The sequence below is a fragment of the Thamnophis sirtalis genome, unplaced genomic scaffold, assembly GCF_051295495.1.
Source record: "Thamnophis sirtalis isolate CommonGarterSnake01/CBP01778 unplaced genomic scaffold, rThaSir2_p1.2 scaffold_13, whole genome shotgun sequence".
NCBI classification, from domain to species: Eukaryota; Metazoa; Chordata; class Lepidosauria; order Squamata; family Natricidae; genus Thamnophis; species Thamnophis sirtalis.
Window position 1 is genome coordinate 51191514 of NW_028261393.1, and position 5272 is coordinate 51196785.

At 43.2% G+C, this 5272-nt stretch overlaps 1 non-coding gene across 1 annotated transcript; it reads right to left on the reverse strand.

Annotated features, from left to right (window-relative positions):
- Positions 1-278: 278 nt before the first annotated feature.
- LOC148043186 (signal recognition particle RNA) lies at positions 279-536 on the reverse strand. The gene has a single exon (XR_015698420.1).
- Between the last annotated feature and the right edge of the window lie 4736 nt (positions 537-5272).

The window sequence follows — 5272 nt, forward strand, 5'->3', positions numbered from 1 at the left end:
CAGTGCCTAACCACAAAATGTCCCTATGTCAAAACCTATGTCAAAAGTCCAAGGTTCAATTAAAGTTCGTTAATGACACGTACTCCATAAACAAAAGGAGAAGTAAGACCCCCATCTCCTTATAAGGTTTTCTCCTCAAGGTAACCACTAAGAAATGTGTTAAGTATTTCCGTGTTGCAAATGCTTTTGAGAATGTATAAGAACGCGTGCTTCGATAATGAAGGTTGTTCAGAACTTGCAATGCTAGCCATGGACTAGCTTTCTGAACCTGGCTGCCAAATAAACTTTTCCTGTATCCTGAGAAGTCTAAAGCCTGTCATTTTCTGCAACAGTAAAAGCCACAAGATTGACCTGCTCCGTCTCCGACCTGGGCCGGTTCACCCCTCCTTAAGCAACCTGGTGGCCGTCAGCTCCCTGGGGATCACCATATTGATGCCAAACTTAGTCCGGACACCCAATCGGCATAGCCCACTGCAGGCCTGAACTCCTGAGCTCAAGCGATCCACCAGCTGGATTATAGGCTGGTGCCACCACGCACGGCCATAAGCAAGGAACATTCTGCCACATGTGGTGGGCCTGCCCCCAGGTCAGAAAATATTGGCGCAAGATAAGGAAGTGGCTGGAAGAGATAAGAGCCGAGGTGGCGCAGTGGTTAGGGTGCAGTACTGCAGGCCACTTCAGCTGACTGCTATCTGCAGTTCAGTGGTTCTAATCTCACCGGCTCAAGGTTGACTCAGCCTTCCATCCTTCCGAGGTGAGTGAAATGAGGACCCAGACTGTGGGGGCAATATGCTGACTCTGTAAACCGCTTAGAGAGGGCTGAAAGCCCTATGAAGCAGTATATAAGTCTTATAAAAAAAAAAACCTGAGCAAGGATAGAGCTGAAGCCAGAATTGTTTCTCCTGGGAGTCTTTGATGGGAAAATGGAGGCAAAATTACAACACATAATATTACATGTATTAACAGCAAGTAGAATTGTATTAGCACAGAACTGGAGGCAAACAGATATCCCCCCCCCCCCCAGACCCGATTATAAGAAGGAAATCTATGAATATGTAGAAACGGACAGTCAATGGAAATGAAAGAGAGGGAAGAAACCGAGTGTTATCAAATTTGGAATAAATTGTATTCCTGCCTTGAGAGTAAACGTAAAACTTAATATATAAAGGGTAAAAGTATAATAGAAAGAGAGTATTGAAATAAGGATATAACTCAGGATGGTGACATAGAGATAGGATTTTTTTGTAAATAAGTTACGGAAAATATGTATACGGATATGGAAAAGCTGTTAACAAGTGTCAATGTGTGTTTTTGTCTTTTAAATGTTGGAAAATGTAATAAGTACCATTTAAAAACAAAAGCCACGAGATTGGTGGGGGGGAAAAGGTTTAGAAAATAAAACCAAAAACAAAATTAAAGATCCATAATTGCTTTACCAATGCAGAGATGGAAAAGCTGTTAACAAGTGTAAATTTGTGTTTTTGTCTTTTAAATGTTGGAAAATGCAATAAGTGCCATTTTAAAACAAAAGCCACGAGATTGGTGGGGTGGGGGGAAGGTTTAGAAAATAAAACCAAAAACAAAATTAAAGTTCCATAATTGCTTTACCAATGCAGAGTGAGATGGCAAACATCTTCATCTATTCCTTCAAACCCAGCTATTATTTCGGTTTGTCAGGCTGGGAAGTTCTCCTTTCAGTTTTTATCAGCCTGAAGTCACTCGCCCAACAGGAAGAAAAAAAAAAACCCTCGTCTTTCCTAAATGCAATTAACCTTACGGAATGTATTATTTCACAAAAGGACTGCCGTCTGACAACTCTGAATTAAACCGCGAAAGCTGATACATCATAGAATTAATTAGGCAAGTTAATCAGGAGGGAGAGGGAGAAAGCCTCCCCTGTCTTTTCAGGGGGTGGAGATATACCTGGGGCTCACTCCTTCGTTTGTCACGCTGAGTGCGCACCTTTCTGCGAAAGGTTTCAAGCTCTCTGGGAGAACTTGTGCTGTGTTCTTGGGGTCTGACGGCTTTTTATAAAGTACAGGAAAAGAAGGACTTGTTCAGATATTTTGTAGGACCATGTTGAGACAAACAAAAAAGACCAGGCAGAAGAATGAGTAAGGGTAACTTTGTCAATGTCGATGATGTTGGTGCTGTAGATGTTTTGGGTTTTGTTACAGCAACCGTTTCACAAGTAGATGTTAGGGACTAAAACTGAGTCCTTCTTGTGCAAAGCTTATATTTCACTATTCAGCAAGGTTTTGTTTGTTTGTCTCTCTGTCTGTCTGTTTCTCTCTCTTTGTCTCTCTCGCTCTCTTTCTCTTTATGTTTCTCTTTCTCTCTCTCTCTCTCTGACTCTCTTTGACTCTCTGTCTGACTCCGTCTCTCTCTCTTCCCTCTCTCTCTCTGACTCTCTGTGTATCTATCTCTGTCTCTCACTCTCTTTGACTCTCTTTGTCTGACTCTCTCTCTCTCTCCCTCTCTCTGATTCTCTCTGTGTGTCTGTCTGTCTCTTTCTGACTCTCTCTGTCTGACTCTCTGTCTCTTTCCTTCTCCCCCTCTCTCTGTTTGTCTCTCTGTGTGTGTGTGTCTCTCTCTCTTCCCTCTCTCTCTCTCTGACTCTCTCTGTGTATCTGTCTCTGTCTCTCACTCTCTTTGACTCTCTCTGTCTGACTCTCTCTCTGGTTCTCTCTGTGTGTCTGTCTGTCTCTGACTCTCTCTGTGTGTCTGTCTCTCACTCTCTTTGACTCTCTCTGTCTGACTCTCTCTCTGTTTCTCTCTGTGTGTCTGTCTGTCTCTGTCTGACTCTCTCTGTCTGACTCTCTGTCTCTTTCCTTCTCCCCCTCTCTCTGTTTGTCTCTCTCTGTGTGTGTGTCTCTCTCTCTTCCCTCTCTCTCTCTCTGACTCTCTCTGTGTATCTGTCTCTGTCTCTCACTCTCTTTGACTCTCTCTGTCTGACTCTCTCTCTGGTTCTCTCTGTGTGTCTGTCTCTCTCTGACTCTCTCTGTGTGTCTGTCTCTCACTCTCTTTGACTCTCTCTGTCTGACTCTCTCTCTGGTTCTCTCTGTGTGTCTGTCTGTCTCTGTCTGACTCTCTCTGTCTGACTCTCTGTCTCTCTCCTTCTCCCCCTCTGTTTCTCTCTCTGTTTCTCTCTCTCTGTGTGCGTGTGTGTGTATATGTGTGTGTGTCTCTCTCTGTGTATATCTGACTCTCTCTCTCTCCCTCCCTCCCTCCCTTCTTCTCTCTCTCTCTCTCTCTCTCTCTCTCTCTCTGTCTCTGTCTCTTTCTCTTTGTCTTTCTGACTCTCTCTTTGTCTGTCTGTCTGTGTCTCTCTCTGACTTTCTCTCTGTCTCTGACTCTCTCTCTTCCTCTCTCTCTTACCATATAAATAGCTACACTTGCAGTAATTTGCCACAGATTTCACTGATAGTAAACTGATATAGTTTACAATAGTATCTGGATTGTTAGCACTGAAGCAAGTATGTCAGGTCTGTTATCCTCAGCTTAAAACATCCCACTTATACAAAGAGTATAAGTTCTACTTCCTAAAGTTGATCCATTTAGTATAAATGCATATAGAAGATGCATATATTTTGCATAGCTCGATTCTTCCTTTCTATAAAAACGGTAAGCAAAAACTCAATGTATGGGAAAACTTGCAACCAAACCTTCTGGGCTTCAGGGAAACTAGCAAACAGCAACAAATGCACGTTTTCCAGTTTCCCTTCCATTAAAAAAATGCTAAGAAGCAAACAAGCAAAATAGGAAAAAAATAATCTTTAATGTTTAATGTTTATTTAATTAGTATGCCGCCCCACTCCCGAGGGACTCGGGCGGCTAACAACCAGAGAGGGGAAGGGGATACAAATAAGACAAAAGACAAACAGAGTAAAAACAACAGCAGTCACAACATTTCAAGTGGGGCTGGAAATTCATCAGCCCCAGGCCTGCCGGAACAACCAGGTCTTTGTGGCTTTGCGGAAAGCCTGGAGGGTGGTGAGGGTCCGGATCTCCACGGGGAGATCGTTCCAGAGGGCCGGAGCCTCACCATTTCACCAGGGATTGAATATCGATTATTTCTCTCAATCTTATCGGGACAACCTAGCTACTTGCAAAACTTCAAGCATGTTTTTCTGATGAAAGCTTGAAGAATGTTGTCCCTCCAAAACCTGGTGCAATGTTGTATTGCCTTTTTCAAGGGGAAAACAACAACAACGAAGGTTGCAGTTTATAAGTTTTATGCAGAGAGAAAAGAAACGAAGAACAATTTAGGGCAGCCGATCTCCTGCAGGCCCAGCAAAAGAGTTGGGTGACCTTGTAGAATAATAATAATAAAAAAAATGTCCATGTAAGGTGCTGTTAGTTATGATTACAGTATAAGTGTGAATGGCACCTGTAACCTATAATTCATGCAGAAGGACAAGGCAGGACTTTTGAGAGACACAACTGAACTGGTGTGAACATTCAAAGTAGGGAGTCATTTTTCTCCCAGCCCAGCACAGTGGCATGTAGAAAGGGACTGTAAATAATAATTCCAAGTGCTATTATCTAGCAAGAGTCTAATTATGGGCTTTGCAAAAAGGGAGGAAGTGAGTCCTTGATAAAAAAAAGAATCTTTTGTTGACAATATCTGCATTCCAAAGTCAACCAGGTTCCAATGTGACCTTTCCATACTAGGGATGTGTAAAGTCTACTTATACTTGATGTACATGCTAGCCATCTTTTCTTTTTTTAGGTTTCAGGTCTGCCACACTTTCTACTGTGGGAAAGTGTGGGGAATTATACGGAGTTGGGTAATATGTAGCCATAATAACATTCTTCTTAGAAAGCCAAGGTCATCCTTTGTCTCTGCACCTGACTGGAACTGGATGGGTGGAATCTGTCGTTGTGGCAGTGGAAGATTGGACCAGGTGATGGACTTGTGGGTGTGGGGGCAAGATCTTGAACTTTCAACTGGGTGGGGAAAACCTGGAAGCTTTCAGATTTGGGTTTTCCCAGATGTGCCAACATGGCTCTCTTAATAAATTGGAACTTTGAGCAATACTTTGCCTTGCACTCTGATTTAATTTTAGATGATATTTGGAACCCTGACACATCCATCATGTTCAGAGGGGCCCTTGACATCTAAAGGGTTGTGGGCAGTCCAGCAGTCCACGGTGTGTCCGTAAGTGGCTGGTAGGGTCTCTAGGCACGGTGTGTTTTGCCACATGTCGGGTAGACATGTGTGGGCACCATTGTTGCAGCATTTACAACTCTGGTTTGGCAGAGTGCCTCG